Source organism: Danio rerio, chromosome 14, assembly GCF_052040795.2.
Source record: "Danio rerio strain M-AB ecotype USA chromosome 14, GRCz13ab, whole genome shotgun sequence".
Lineage (NCBI taxonomy): Eukaryota > Metazoa > Chordata > Actinopteri > Cypriniformes > Danionidae > Danio > Danio rerio.
The window spans coordinates 38,569,857-38,586,391 of NC_141034.1; the positions used below are offsets into that span (position 1 = coordinate 38,569,857).

The window sequence follows — 16,535 nt, forward strand, 5'->3', positions numbered from 1 at the left end:
TGATTAATATCCTGACATTGTTTGAGAGTCTGATCTAGATTGTTCCATAGTTTTATACCACATACAGACATAAACAAACTTTTTAAAGTTGTCCTTGTTTTCAACCTCCTAAAATGTTGTTCTTTTCTTAGATTATAACCCCCTTGTCTTTCTTCAAAAACCGTTTGTATGCATTTTGGAAGCAGTTTATTCCTAGCTTTAAACATAAATTAAACTGTTTTAAATTTAACCAAATCAATAAACTTGAGTGTCTTCAATTTTAAAAATAAAGGATTTGTATGCTCCAAATACCTCACATGTTCTATCAGTCTAACTTTTTTCTGAATTGTACATAAAGCTCGTAAATTAGATTTATATGTATTCCCCCAAATTTCAACACAATAACTCATATATGGCAACTTAAGTAAAGTATATAAATACGTTGATTTATTGTCCAGGATAAATCTTGCTTTATACACTAATGCTACAGTTTGGACTAATTTTGATATCACATTATTTATTTGCAGTTTCCACCTAATTTTATGATCCAGTACAACACCAAGAAACTTAATTGCATATACTCTTTCTATAACTTCATTATCAATTTGTAAATCTATATCATGACTACTTTTTAATTTCCCAAATAACATAACCTTTGTTTTACTTATATTTAATGACAACTTGTTTACGTCAAACCACAATTTCAATTTATTAATTTGTGTTTTAATCAACTCCATAAGTTTTGGTAAATTATCCCCAGAACAAAACATACTCGTATCATCTGCAAATAGAATAAACTTAAACAACTCTGATATTTTACACATATCATTAATACAAATTATAAACAATATTGGACCTAAAACTGACCCTTGTGGTATGCCACACTTTACATTCAGATATGATGATTTATGGTTACCAATTTCCACAAATTGTTGCCTTTTTTAAATAACAGCTTATCCAGTCCAAGGCTACTCCTCTAATACCATACCTTTCTCATTTTTTTACTAATATAGTATGATTTATTGTATCAAATACCTTCTTTAAATATATAAATATTCCAATTACATTCTCCTTTTTATCCATCTTATTTGTAATTTCCTCAATAAGTAATTTCCTCAATAATATAGATTGATGTTAAATCTATAGCTTTATTTACTTTTAATACAATCACGTATTAGAATACGCAAGACTTGTCACTCGAATAGTTTTGAATAGAGAAAGTGTAAAGGTTAATATGGCGAATGAAGCCCATCCTACTAGTTCAGGATCCAATCTTCGATTGATATAGACTGACGTTTCTCAGGGGGAAAAGCTCAGATCAGACATGTGCTTTTAAGACAGTTTTTGTGGTCAACAAATGCACTGGAATCTCTGTGAATACTTGCTTCACAGACTTAAGAACTATATACAAATAAAGCTCAAATCTGTGCTATTAAATTGAACCAAGCGCACATGAAGACAATAGTTTTTGGATGAGTAACCTGCATGAAATGAACGTGAGGTACAGTCCATTCTGTCAAATGCACATCACATGACAGCAAACGTCGTCGTTGTCATTTCTGGAGAAGATTCTCCATGAAGACCAAGTTGTTCATTACATCTGATACGAAAAACATTCGCTGGAATAGTTGGCAGTTCAATCCACTGCTTAAAGTGACTTTGATACTTAATATTTAAGAACCGCACAGAGTCTTATAAATTAACATGATGTTTAAATACAGAATACATTATACAATACATTGTAAATCTAACAACCTGTAATACATTTAACAATTGCCAACAACTTTTTATACCACTTTTATACCACAACAAACCTCTATTCTTTTTTTTTTTTATATATATATATAAATTATTTATGAGCAAGTCCCACTGACCCCTCCCACAAACCGCATACAGGCACAGTTTTGAAATGTATTACAATTAATCAAAAGAGCAGAATTTGATGATGTGAAATCAGCTGGAATACAAGCTGAGCACGGGTGCTATATTAGTGTGACAAACAGATGCTCGATTATTTTACGCGAGGCTTGGCAGACATATCGATTTGGGATGAAAGTCTGCACTCCAGAGAGGCGGGAGAACAGGGAGAGACGGACAGTTTTCTCATTAAAATGCTCCACATTGCTTTAATTCCTTTCGATTACGGGGAGATGTACCTGCACAGGTGTTGATCTCCAAAGAGACCCGGTCTTCATTCAGGCAGTCCGTCATTAGCAGAGGCCTCTGATTGGAGCCTGATGGTGTAATTATGTACTCCACCATCCCCATTAAGCAGGAGGCAGGCTAAATCGCATACAGTGCTGAGCAAAAATTGGTAAGAGGCAGAAATGCACATTAACATCCTTTTGATCATCCCGGGTTTCAAGTTCCCAAGAAACACATTAAGATTCAGAGGGGGAAATGAGAACATAGACTTATAAAACATGCGCAAAAAACAGTGTTCTGAATAACAAGAGCTCTGATTCTAAAATAAACAAGTTTGATATTTTCTCTGCCCGAACCAAAATAAATGTATAGTACATGTAATATTAACAAATATTTGAAACCGAAACAAAGCTGAAACAAAACAAAAATAAAATAATAAACCAAATGTTTAAATTAAAAAAAATATTTTCTTCTTATTAAACTATAACAATAAAGGTAAATGCAGAACTATAATAATAGTAGTAATAATAATAATAATAATAAAATTAATAATAATAATAATAATAATAATAATAATAGTATCTATTATTATTCATTCATTCATTTTCTTGTCGGCTTAGTCCCTTTATTAATCCGGGGTCGCCACAGCGAAATGAACCGCCAACTTATCCAGCAAGTTTTTATGCAGCGGATGCCCTTCCAGCCACAAACATCCACACACACAGCATACCCAATTTACCTGTACCGCATGTATTTGGACTGTGGGGGAAACCAGAGCACCTGGAGGAAACCCAAGCGAAGGTAGGGAGAACATGCAAACTCCACACAGAAACGCCGACTGAGCCGAGGTTCGAACCAGCGACCCAGCGACCTTCTTGCTGTGAGGCGACAGCAATATCTACTGCGCCACTGCCTCGCCTTTATTATTATTATTATATAACTGTTGTTATTTAAATATTATTTAAGTATGTTATTGATATGATAGTACTATTTAGTATCATTTAGTTTATATAATAATAAAAATAATAAAAATTATTATTATTATTATTATTAAAATAATATTAACAATAACTGAGAGGAATAGTTATAACAGGAGTAGGAAATTAATAGTAATAACATATCAAAACAAACTGAAAAAAATAAGACAAATATTTAAAATTATATATGTTGTAATTTAGTAATAATAATAATAATAATAATAATAATAATAATAATAATAATAAGAAGAAGAAGAAGAAGAAGAAGAAGAAGTAATAATAATAATAATAATAATAATAATAATAATAATAACGATAAACGTTGAACTATAATAATAATAATAATTATTATTATTATTATTATTACATAAGTGTAGTTATTTGAGTAATTAATTTTCAGTATGTTATTGATATGTTATTACTATTCAGTATTATTTAGATTTGGTTTATATAATAATAATAATAATAATAATAATAATAATAATAATAATAATAATAATAACATCAACAAAATCGAAAAGGAATAGTAATAATAGGAGTAGAAACTGAATAGTAATAACATATTAAAACATACTGAAATAAATTACAGAAATAACAACAACAACATTTTTAGCCCTAGTATTAGTATAATTAGTATTTTTTTTATAAACTATTGTCATAATATTATTAATAAATGAAAAAGTATATAAGAAAATGATTTTTACTACATTTAAAATGAAAACTAAATGTTAAAAAAACTATTAAAAGCATATCCAAGTTATAAGTACTATCGTGATAAAAACACAATAACTTTAGATATTACAATAAATCACAATAAAAAAAAAAATAATTTTTAAGTTTAAGAGTTGACAACCCAACAACTGGTCATCTTCGGGCTGTTCATCCTCAGACTGATTATTAACTAAGCAGCAAATCCGTTTCTATATTCTCCATCAGGAGCCTGTATCTGTAGATCACTTCTTCAGAGTGACAGACAGCCGCTTTAAATAAGAGAAGCTCTGTAATGAGATTTTTCTGATGAGGTTTGGAAGTCACACTGACCTTGCTGAATATTTTACCCTGATTTGAAGAAAACTTTCATTCAACAGGAAAAACTGGAATACATGCATGGCAGCATACAGTCCCCTCCACTAATACTGTTGGCAAATATGAGCAAAACAAAGCTTAACCTTTACATCTTTAGTACGGAACATATTGTTTTCGGTATATAGGATTTTTTAAAAACCCTTTTAAATAATGTGCAGGGATGTTTGTGATATGGTATTGTAGATTTGGAGATTTTTCAAAACCAACTACCTTCTGCAATTCTCCAGCTGTGATTAGTGACTTTTTTGGCCCCACTAACTATTCTCTTGATAGTGTGTTGGGAAAGACAAACAAACATCCTCTCTTTCAGACTGATTTAAAACTGTTCAAGTTGAATTTCAGATTATTAAAATGAAGGATAGAACACAAAGTTCAATGTTTTTGAAATTGTGTTGCTCATATCAAATTTTGTAAAGCTAAACAAAATCTGTGTGTTTTCTCATATTATAGTTAAAATTTCTTGTTTATCAAGTATAATAGTATTATTTAAAACAATTAAACAATTATTTATTCAATCATTTTCTTTGGCTTAGTCCCTTATATTTATCAAAGGTCCCCACAGCAAAATGAACCGACAACTATTGTGGCATATGTTTTATGCAGCGGATGCCCTTCCAGCTGCAACCCAGTACTGGAAAACCTCCATTCAAACACACTCATACACTAAGGCCAATTTAGTTTATTTAATTTACCTATACTGCACGTCTTTGGACTGTGGGCGAAACCGGAGCACCTGTAGGAAACCCACAAACAGCGGGAAAACATGCAAACTCCACACAAAAATGCCAACTGGCCCAGCTGGACCTCGAACCTGTGACCTGGACTTAAACAATTATGTAGAGAAAAAATGTATATATGTTTAAATATTTTTCAAAAATATGTTCTCGTATCGATTCTTACAAGTTCCAATAATTGTTTATTGATATTAGGGTTTGACAATGATCTATAAAAAACTGTTTGCAATTGTTAATATTTGTTCTTATTGCAAGCAAAACTCAAAAAAGGAAAAATGACTTAAATAATTTTATCAGCTTTCTTTGCTCATATTTGGAAATTGAGTTAAAAACAAATAATTAAAACAATTCAATAATAATAAAGCAAATGTAGAAAGGGAGGGGAAGGTGTTATGGGATGAATGCTATCAATGGAGTTGTAGATCCAATTACAGGTTTATTAAAATAAGGCTGTAACATAATAAAAATGTTGAAAAAGTGAAGTGCTTTGATTACTTTTATTATACTAAATAAATAAATAATTAATTAATAGAGAATCAGAAAATGCCTCAGATGTGCATCAAGTAGTGTTTCTCCCTCATCTGACAGCATCAAATCTACAATATAAGATCATCGGTATGATAGACAAAACCTAAGGTATTAAACTATGTGCTCAAAGTACTACACCTCAAACAGAGAGATGTTTACTGTATGCATCAGTCATGCTCAAAAATAGCACATTGATTTGTAATGTATGTGTGTGTTTGGCGGAGGAAGCAGCTAAATTGTAAGTGTGGTTTTACACTCTGTCTTTATATAATATTCATGAAAGAGTGAAAAAAAGATTACACAGGCTTGAAGGATGTTTTAGAGGCATTCAGTTTTGTCTCTCTCACAGGTACATCCAGCCTCATCTGAATGCTAATCATATAGGTAAATATTTCATGAAAGGTTGAGTAGGGTTTGCCTGCCTGGTTCAAACTAATGGAAAACTGAACGTGAACGTAAACGTAATCACATCTGAGATTCTGCGGCTTAACAAACCACCAGCGCCTGAGATCTGAAGGTTGCTCTGGTTTTGTCCTTCTGAACGAAGCACAGAGGAATGCTGGAGTCATTGTGTTAAGATTATAATTTATTAAGATCAAGTAATGAAGCCTTGTCAGTGCTTCGATAATTAAACTGTCAACACACACTTGACCTCATAGACCGGTGTGTAATTTGCCGCCCTTATAAACTGGACACATAGGAATACTTAAACAGTTGTAATAATAACAGAGATTAAAAGCTACTCACAAAAGACAAAATAATTGTTTGAGTATATATATGGTTTGTATAACCCAAAGTGGAAAGATGAGGTTAGGAAGTTTTAAGAAAAGTTTTCCCAGCAAGAAGCTGGAAGGGCATCCACTGTGTAAAACATATGCTGGATAAGTTGGCGGTTCATTACACTGTGGCGACCCCTGGTAATCACTGTAAAAAGTGCTACACTCACAAAGTTGGTTCTATCTACTTTAAATAATTGCAATCTAGTTAATTTTATTTGTTTTATACCAAAAAAATAAAATTTGCTTCCTCTTTACTTCAAATATATCAGTTTTTATATAACTGTATATTTTAAATAAAACTAATGCAATTTATTTGAGTAGATTTTTGTACGTGGTTATTGTGTAGAATAAATGTTATAAAAGTGAGTTGACACAGACAATTTATTAGAGCAGCTGTCGATGTGGGCAGGTGTTCATAAAACGTGATTTTAATAGTTTGGCGTGACTCCTTTTTCATTGCCCGGGATTTAGCAGGCAGACGCAGCTTCTGCAATGGTCGACATTAACTGCTCCCAGCAGCGGATCTGATTAACACGGTAAGTTGCAAATTTAGCCGAATGATAATTGTAAAGTCATGCAAAACTGCTGTCTTCGCTAGGCAGGTGAGGTTTTAGCTTTGTAAATTGTACTGTAGCCTCAGGTATGTTAACAGTTAGACTGCTCTCACATGGAAAGCTAAGTTGGCTAACGCTAACCAACGCTAGTTTATACTAACGATTAAAAGTGATATTATTGAGAAAAATAGTGAAAGTAGTTTTAAAACACTTAGTAGGTAAAACTAACGTTGCAGAACCGATTAACAAGGTCAGTGGTGGGCGGTCGGGGTGTGGGGGTTCAGTTTGTTAGCGCTAACTTAGCTAAAGTTAGCTCACCTAAGTTATAGCAGCACATTAAGGATGGATATTAAATTCAGAAACGTATGCAACAGTTAAGTAGTTTGTGTTTAACATAAGAGAAAGTATAACTTAAAGTTTGTGTTTTAGAGATTTAGTCCATAAGTTTTTTAATGCTGCATAGTGAATAAATTACAGATTTACAATTTATTTTAACTTAAATTACATTTACTACTGATGTTTACAGAACCATTTAAACTGTATGCACCTCATTCTAAAATGCATGTTCTTGGTCTTTAGATACCAAAGTGATTTTGTTACCTGTGGATCTTCAAACTTCACATCCAGGTAAGAAAAACATTAGATACAATTACAGCTATAATTATTTGCAGGTAAGTAAAACATTGGTAAAATTGCAAACAATAGTGGGCTCCATAGAATTAACTTACATTTGATATCTGAAGATTTTTTTTATGTGTGCAACAGTAAAAACAGTATAAAAATATCCTAATGCAGTTTCTTATTATCTGTCAGTCTTTCAATAAAGCTAACTGATAACACTGAATCACTGAACTGTCATTTGCCAGTGACATTAAATTTGAAGAAAAAGTCAATTAAATGTAGCTTTAGCAAAAATTTAATGTAAACCTTAATGTAATGTGTAAAATGGCAATGTATTTATTTATTTATTTATTTAATAAAATTTGTATTATGACGTGCAAAGTTTGGTGCAAAATGAAGATGACAATTAAATTATAGAATTTGTATTCTATAATTTTCTTATAGCCGTTTTCAAACAGTTTTAATATCTAAATTAAATACACATTCTTATGCTTTATAAGTTGCCAAAATAAACAAAAAAATGTAATACCTAAATTTTAACAATTCTGTGATTGACAGGAAACCACAATGACATGCACTGTTACACTGAGTAAAATCACAGTTTTCTTTAAAATTTGATAACTAAAAACACCTGGAATAATGTAATTACACAACCTCTATAACCTTTTTTTATTTTTTAAATAAAAGTTAGGTAATTTTAACTAAGGTAATTTTTAACTGATAAACTAAGGTGTTTCATCCAAGCATCATTCTCACTGGACTTTTGTAACTTCACTTGTAGTTATTTTCTATTTAGTATTTAGCTATTTAATGTTGTTTGGTAGCAACCACCTGAACTCCTGTTTCTTTTTGTCTCTACCAATAGAGTTGTGAGGAATCAGAGGTGCATGCGGCTGCCCACGGGAAAAATTTGCCATCAGCCCAACACAGTTTGTATTATCATAGGACTGTCAGAGGTTTGCCAAACCTGTCCAATGCATGATGGCTCCTGTTTGGACTTACCGATGTCCTCGACTTCAAGTATCCATCAAAACTGTATACATTTAAGATGTATTAGAGACTCTTTGTGGGACTGGACATTATGCATCCAAAATCTTCATCAAAATATGCAAATCTCCTCACTGAGTTGCCTTGGATGATTTCCCAATAGGATCTGGTATTATTAATGTTTTTATTTATGTATTGTGTACGTGTAGCCACATTAATGGCCTATTTTGTAGTCACTATTAAAAGGAACATTGATTGATATTGAATACATGTTATGGTCTTTAATCCATCTTCCCATTCTTATTTAATTGTTATTGACAGGAAAGTCTGTTTATCTGTGTTTACTAGTGTATATTGTGCTTACAATATAGAAACGCCGATTTATTTTCTGAGGTTACAGCCAGAAGTCAATTAAATTCGTTTTAAATGACATATGCATGGTTAATTTTATTTAGATCATTAAGTTCATAATACTTAATTAAAATGAGTACAGTCAACATATAGCAATGTATAAGTAAGTTAAGTTTAACAAAAAAAGTAAGTTTATCTGATTTGAGTAATTTTAGAAATATTATTTGGCTCAACTTAATTTTATTGCATTTGTTTTAAGCAATGTTTTAGTGTTTAAAATACTTAAAAAAGGCTGGAAGTTGAATCAACCTAAAACGTCCGATGCAACCACTTGCCTCACTTTTTATAAGTTAGATCTAAGTAACATTTTTTACAGTGATCAAAGGGACTAAGCCGAAGGAAAATGAGTTCCTCATAGTACTTTAACGGTACAAAAATAAACCATACAGTTACAAAAGTGAACCCTAAAGGTACTAATGTCCATCTGTACGGTGTAGCTTTATTTCTAAGTGTGTATGTTTCTTATAAAAAATGATTTAATTTGTTTATTTATTTTTTACATCTGAAAATTATTGGTGCATTTATTAAAATAAATACAATTTTAAATAAAAACAAATTAAATAAATAATTGTAATTTTTTTTTTTCATATATATTTAAAAAAAATTGGTAGATTATTTATTTGACTTTCCCGCAGTGTCACACATTGCTTCCGGGACAAGTTTTCATTTTGTTTTAAATATTATTTTTACTTTTTGTTGTTAGTAAATAACTTTTAAAAAGTTTACATTAATGCTGATGTTTCAGGAAATACTTTTTATTTTGTCATTGTTCATAACTGCAATAAATGTGTGATAAATTACACCATAGTGTGGAAACAATTAGCATATTAATTGTATAATATTAACATCCTTTAACACTTTTTTATGTGCCCAATATAACCAAACATCCACAATCGATTAAGTAGTGGAAAATCTTCTCTCGTTTACGCGTTTCTTTCTTTGTGCATCCCAGCTGTGATTTCTAAATCTTCTAAAATTTCCAGGATTCATCTTTTGATTTTAATTTGCGCTATTGCATTACTTTTTTACTAAAGCTTACTTTCACTTGGCTTTGCAGCTGACGGTGTGCGCACAAGAGAAACATTTTTTTTAATCTAAATGACTATATATAAAGAGGACAAAATGACTGGTCTAAACTGGCTGCAAAATATACATACATCATTAGTAATGGTTATTTTTACCTTAATGAGCAGATTTTACCTAAATAGCATAAAATTAATAGAAGTGGATTTCCTCTTTTATTTCAACAGTCTTTTTTTTTTACTTTAAACTTATTGAAATGAAAGTGTTCAACAATGTCATAGTAAATAAAACTATTGTTAAAATTTTGATTCTTTTGTTTGTTTGCTGCATATAGTAAGTGATGTGGGTAAATCTTGTGTTTCAATCCGACTACCACCGCAAGTATATTTATATAGTTTATTATATATTATTATAATATTATTATATATATTATTATTATTATATATATGTATAGTTTATATTATATATAGTTGTAGTATAAATCATGTAACAATCCCTATTCTGTGCTGTTTACAGTACGTCATCTTTAAACAACAAAATGAGTTATGCACAGCAATTATAGCTGAAACAACCATTTCCTCCCCCTTTAAAAAATGTAAGAGTGGAATAATCTACGAGAGATGCTTTTAATTTCATTATACCCCAAAGCAACGGCCCAAAATTAATTGTCTTTTTTACACTGGAGAAAGTGCTCACCAGAGACAGCCTGGAGAACAGAGGACAAATGAGATCATAATGAAAATGAAGGAGTCCACAGTGGCCAAAGATTACATTACTGAACATACAGTACAGCACGCTCATACAGTATAGTACAGTACTTTGAGCTCAAGGACTCACCAGTGCAGAAATGAAAAGATTTTTTTTTCTCCTCGTCTTTTCTGAAGTCTTACTTAGTGATATAATTCTCACGTACATACCCACAGAGAACATTTCAGGATTTCTGCAGGTTTCATCAAGGCAACATTAAAACTAAAGACATTTTAAGACCATTATGAATAAAATTTTTGATGTATACAGGACTAAACACTAATGAAAAATATTCTAATAGCCAGGCTGGGCCATCGGAAAAGTTTTTTACTTATCAAAAAATGTAGCTATTGCTTAGCCACCCATTTTAAACAACGCATCAAAACAAGCAAACTGTACTTTCCACCCAATATAACAAATCTTTGAAAAAAATGACAGGTTTTAAAAACTTTAATATGCTAAAAGTATGCAAAACAGTCTCTCTAGGTCAGTATCCTCACCAGGTAGCTACAAATAAATGGAGAACATTTAAACAAATGTTACTGTAAGGAAGAAATTAAATCCATGTTGCTACATGCAGTTAAGAAATAAACTTTTTTTTTTTTAAATTTGAGCCCTGATTTACCATGACATCATTAACACCTGTTTTAAATGAAGTAGGACCTACAACACAATATTTCACCTGATAATTTTTAAGGCCTGAAATTTTGTAATTAAATACATTTTAAGACCCTGCAGACACCCTGTAATTGCAGTCTACCAAAAAAAGTAAAAGATAAAATCCACCAAATAGCCTGGCTGTTTATAAAGTTAAACCTTAAAGAGCGATGAAAAGTCAGGTTTGTTTGATTGATTTTTCCATCTTAAGCCGTTCTTGATTTCAGAGGAGATTACTTAACAGAGTCCAGCAGTAGGGTCATTCCCACACCTCTGTTACTTTCTGTCACTGGCATTATTTAACACTGAGCTAATTAACTAATGATTACTGCTAACTTTTCTAAATCTGTTGGGGTTGTACATTTATTTTGCTAGCTTCCTCTGATAATATGTAAAGGCAGATAGAGGATTTACTCTATAGCCGTATTAGTTAGATGGAGCTGCAGCTTGTGTGAAAAAACAACTGTTAGATTAAATAGATTTTGTGGTGTCTATAAATGTCATAATAATGTAATGTTTCACCTAAAGCTCAAAATAAAAATATTTTTAAGAAACTGTTAAGTTTCGTCTAAGCATTAAGTATAAACAATAAATCAATGTTTTTGATTACAAAAACGTCAGCTAAATTATTGCTAGCGCTTGCTGATTGGAGGTTTTTTTTTTTTTGAGACTGTAAACGAAATTACTTTTAACAACAACAGCAACAAAAAAAAAAGTCAATTGGAAAGAATATATGACAAAGGATCTTTATGTGAACACGTTAATAGCACAAACAACCATTATTTAAGAGTTATGTGTTATTTATGGCAGTTCTTGTCTGCATTACAGCTCCATTATTACTTCACCAAATGATTTCAAAGAACAAAAAGAATCAAGTCCTACAAAGACGTTAAGCACACAATTATTACATACAATAGAAGAGAAATGACAAACTATGAGTTTCCCCAAAACTGACATTTTATTATCTGCTTGAACTCTCTTTGTCCTATTCTCTCTATCTCTAAGAAATCAGTCCTCCACAGAGCCCACACTGCAAGCATCATAGCAGTTTGTGGGAAAAAAAAAATTTTCAAAAAAAAAAAAAAAGAAAATTAAATTAAAAATTACAATAATTATGTCTTGAGGTGTGGTATTCGTATATGCAGGATAATTATATATACATATATATATATATATATATATATATATATATATATATATATATATATATATATATATATATATATATATATATATATATATATATACATATATATATATATATATATATATATATATATATATATATATATATATATATATATACATATACATATACAACACACACACACACACACACACATATATATATATATATATATATATATATATATATATATATATATATATACTGTATAATAATAATTAAATATATATATATATATATATATATATATATATATATATATATATATATATATATATATACACACGTGTATATATACCACGTTCCACGTTCAACCACATACTGTATATCAACCACGCTCCATGTCTTCTTAACCAAATACACCTGATTCAGATCATCAGCTCCTTAGCACAGACTGAAACACAAAGGAAACATTTAAAAATGCTCTGGGAACAAGGTTGAGAAACACAATTTTAGACCATAAGAAACACCCTAGTAGGACTTGATTTGACAAACAAAAAAGAAAACACTTAGAATAATACAAATTTCTCAAAAGATTTTCACATTTTCTTTTCATGTTTGCTCAAGTGTAATTTCAAACATATTGTGCCATATTTTTGGTGGCTTTAGGACTTTCAAAACTCGCCCAATTCCAGTTTAGTCAATTATATTTCAGTACCCTGGGTTCCCATTGTGAAACTACAGCATATTTCATTCATTCAGTCAGGAAGACTCTTAAAACATGCACAAACAAAAAATTATTACAAATGTAACCATCAGGTGAGCAGGTAAAATTTTTACCCCATGTCCATAACAACACACTACCTGATGAGATTTGCAGTGATACGCAATTTGGCAGTTTGCATCAGACGAAACACGACAAAAAAAAAAAAAGTTTATGATCTAATAATTACTGATTAAACCTCTTTAACATTATTAACTGTACATGCTCAATCACTAGGTGTTGGTTTTGAGTCACAGTTCTAAAGTTCAATTACAAATGGTTCATTTTATTTTCAAGATCTGAGGTAGATTATTTTCAAGATCTGCTGCTGCTTTTAGTTGTATGGCAATAAATGTCATGTAAAACGGCATTCAGCTCACATTGTTAGCATTCAGCAACACTGAATAAAGCACATGACGTGTACCTGAGGTGCTCATTGTCAACGTTTTCTGTTGTTCAGCTGCAAGAAGTAGACACCATTTCTAATATATAAATTTGAAGTGCAGGTTAAGACAAAAGTCCTTTTAATTTTAAAGATGTTGCTTCTATTGGGTGCCATTGCTTTTTTTATAGAATATGATTTAAATCGGTCTTTAGCTTGATCGTCTGACTCACTCCTTGGTCTTAAACCTGGCAAACTGTGCTTGCATTTTGTTTTGGTCCAGGAACGCAGTACCTAGTTCAACTATTGGGTGTCAAACTTACAATCTACCTGTACATCTTTTAAACAATACATCAAAATCACATTAAAAATCAAGCAGCATAATGAGCAGCTTTTTTTTTCTCATCCATTTGCCCTATTTATTTAACAATAAAGCATAAGTCACCTATATTTCAAAAAGTTTTGACGTTTAAAATAACATGGCGGTGGGTAAACAATGACAAAAAGCAATTTTCATTTGAACCGTTTCCTAACTGTCACCTCAAAGTCCACATCCCTCAAATGTACAACAGCGTGGACAAACAGTGCTGTGTAGTATCTGAGCTCAGTGGATTTGAGAGAGCGGTTGGTGCTGAATGTGAGCACAGAAGCCTCATCCAGCAGCTGAGTGTAGCCTATCTTCCTCGTCTCTGTGGTAATAACGTTTCCCATCAGTGCTGTAATGGATCACCTCCAGACTTCATCTGATTGAGCAGGCGATGGGAGGCTGGTGCGGTGCTGGCCAGAGCTTCAGGCCGTCTCGCTCACAGCATCGCTCTTCCTCCAGGAGCTTCCTCAGGGGCTTAATGCACTATTGATTTGTTTAGCTAATATATTTTTTTTCTCTTTCCACAGTGGAGGGTTCATATTCTGTCAGACTCACACATAGGATGGTGTTTATAAAGGGACTCAAATTCACACTTTCTTTTTTTAGACACAGGGAATAAACATTATTTTGCAGCACGACAGGGGCTACACTTCTATATTGAAATTCTATATTGGCATTGATGGCTTCATGAAGAACATTTCACATAAAAGAACATATATATATATATTATATATATATATATATATATATATATATATATATATATATATATATATATTTTTTTTTTTTTTTTTTTTTTTGTTTCCACTTCCGGGATGTACAAGTGGCTCAAACTCGCTCATTTTGAGGCAGGAACCGGCGAACGTGCAACAACTTTAACTATGAGGTAAACACAAAACAAAACTTTCCATCCAGAGCTCCTTCACGGGACTCCACAATTGTAAACAATCGCTCGCGCCATTCGCGCGGCTCTTGGTCCCGCCCAGACTCATCAGCGCTACCAAGCCGACCAATCACAGAGCTTGCGCTACGCGTCATTGCGACGTGTAGTTACAATTTTTGAGATGTGCACGTCAGTGACACCGACGGCCACGGCGAAGGGCTATGCGTCAGCGCCGTAGCATACGCCGGCGTTTGACGCAGAAGTATAAATCAGCCTTTAGTGTGGAAAGAGAACTTGAAATATCATCAAATTTCTTTCCATATTGCCGCTAAAAGTATAGATAGCAAGCATTATATCATCATTGCTGACTGAAGTAGTGCAACCGTTAGGACCCGCTCATTTAGCACCTTCGCTCACTTTCATTACTTTTGTTTTTTAACTTTGTTCAGCTAAGTCATTGTTCAACATACTGAAGTGCAATGTTATTTTCACATATAAATCATCTAAATGAGAAAATGAGGATTGGTCAGATGGAGCTAAAGAAAGTGCATCTATTTCATTTCGCACCACCGTTAGTCCCCTTAGATGTCATTCATTATGTGGGGACAAAAAGGAGCTACAGGTTCCCTATGTTGCAGAAACTTTCATTTTTATGCTTACTGCTAAAATTATTTACACATATTTTAGGTCAAATTTGCAACATTGGATGGCAACATGATGCACATTTATTGATCTACACACACAGCATATAGAGCTACAATATTACATGACATTTTTTGTTATTGAGTTTAGTCTCTGCAACCTGACATGCAAGTAATTTATTATGTGAAGGGGGGGGGGGGTAATGGGGGCTGTTACAGGTTCCCCGTATTGCAGAAACTTTCATTTTTAGGCTTACTGCTAAAACTGTTTAAGCAATATTCCAAGTCAAATTCACTGCTTTGGATGGCAACATGATGCACATTTATTGAACCACAAACATACAATACATAGTGCTACAATATAACACAACATCTTTTGTTATTGTGCTTTGTATGTGCGCTCTGAGATGCAAGTCATTTATTATGTAGGAAAAAAGAGCTACAAGTTCCCGTGGTTGCAGAAAACTTCATTGCTTACTGCTAATATTATTCAAGTCAAATTTGGATGGCAACATGATGCACATTTATTGACCCACACACATATATTTAAACATATATTGATCCACACACAATATGTAATTAAAACTACTACATTAAAACCACTGGTTCTGGTGTTAAACTGATTTTGAAAAGGATCTGTATTGTTTTTTTTTTTTTTTATTCTTCCTGGGAGGACCTCTTGGGAAATGGAAACTGCTTTGAAAAAGTAATCAAATCTCAGGGGCAGCAAAGCCAGAGTTTCCCCCCTAAGAGCCTGGCTCACTTTGTTCTTCTCTTAAAATCTTCTCTTTTTTTGGAAATAAAATGATACTTGGAGATACATCTGCACAAAACCTCCTGGTTTCTTCTCCTGTCAGAAAGCGCTGTCATCCACCAGGGATGGAAAAGGTCAAACAAATGTTAATGGGAAATCGAATTTTGACCGAAACGCTAAAAGCAATTGGAAAACATCCTGTAGACATACAGCCTGTTCTGCAGAGCTTTTGACATGTCATTACCGCAACAAAGCCTAATTAGCATTGTTAATCAGCATTTTCATCTGTATTACAACAATTAATGGAACTGGAAGGCTATGCTACATCTCCACCGTGAAGAATTAATTATTAGCAATCAGATTACATTAGCCCAGCAAAAGTGGTTATAAA

General features: G+C 32.1%; 1 protein-coding gene and 1 long non-coding RNA gene across 6 annotated transcripts in view; one reads left to right on the forward strand and one right to left on the reverse strand.

Moving 5' to 3' along the window:
- gria1a (glutamate receptor, ionotropic, AMPA 1a) overlaps positions 1-16,535 on the reverse strand; it is a 382,253-nt gene that overhangs the window by 238,571 nt on the left and 127,147 nt on the right. The window lies entirely within an intron of this gene.
- On the forward strand, positions 6,689-8,656 carry LOC147840850 (uncharacterized). Its single transcript, XR_015506963.1, has 3 exons — positions 6,689-6,764; positions 7,362-7,409; positions 8,269-8,656. It is a non-coding gene; the product is annotated as an uncharacterized LOC147840850 (long non-coding RNA).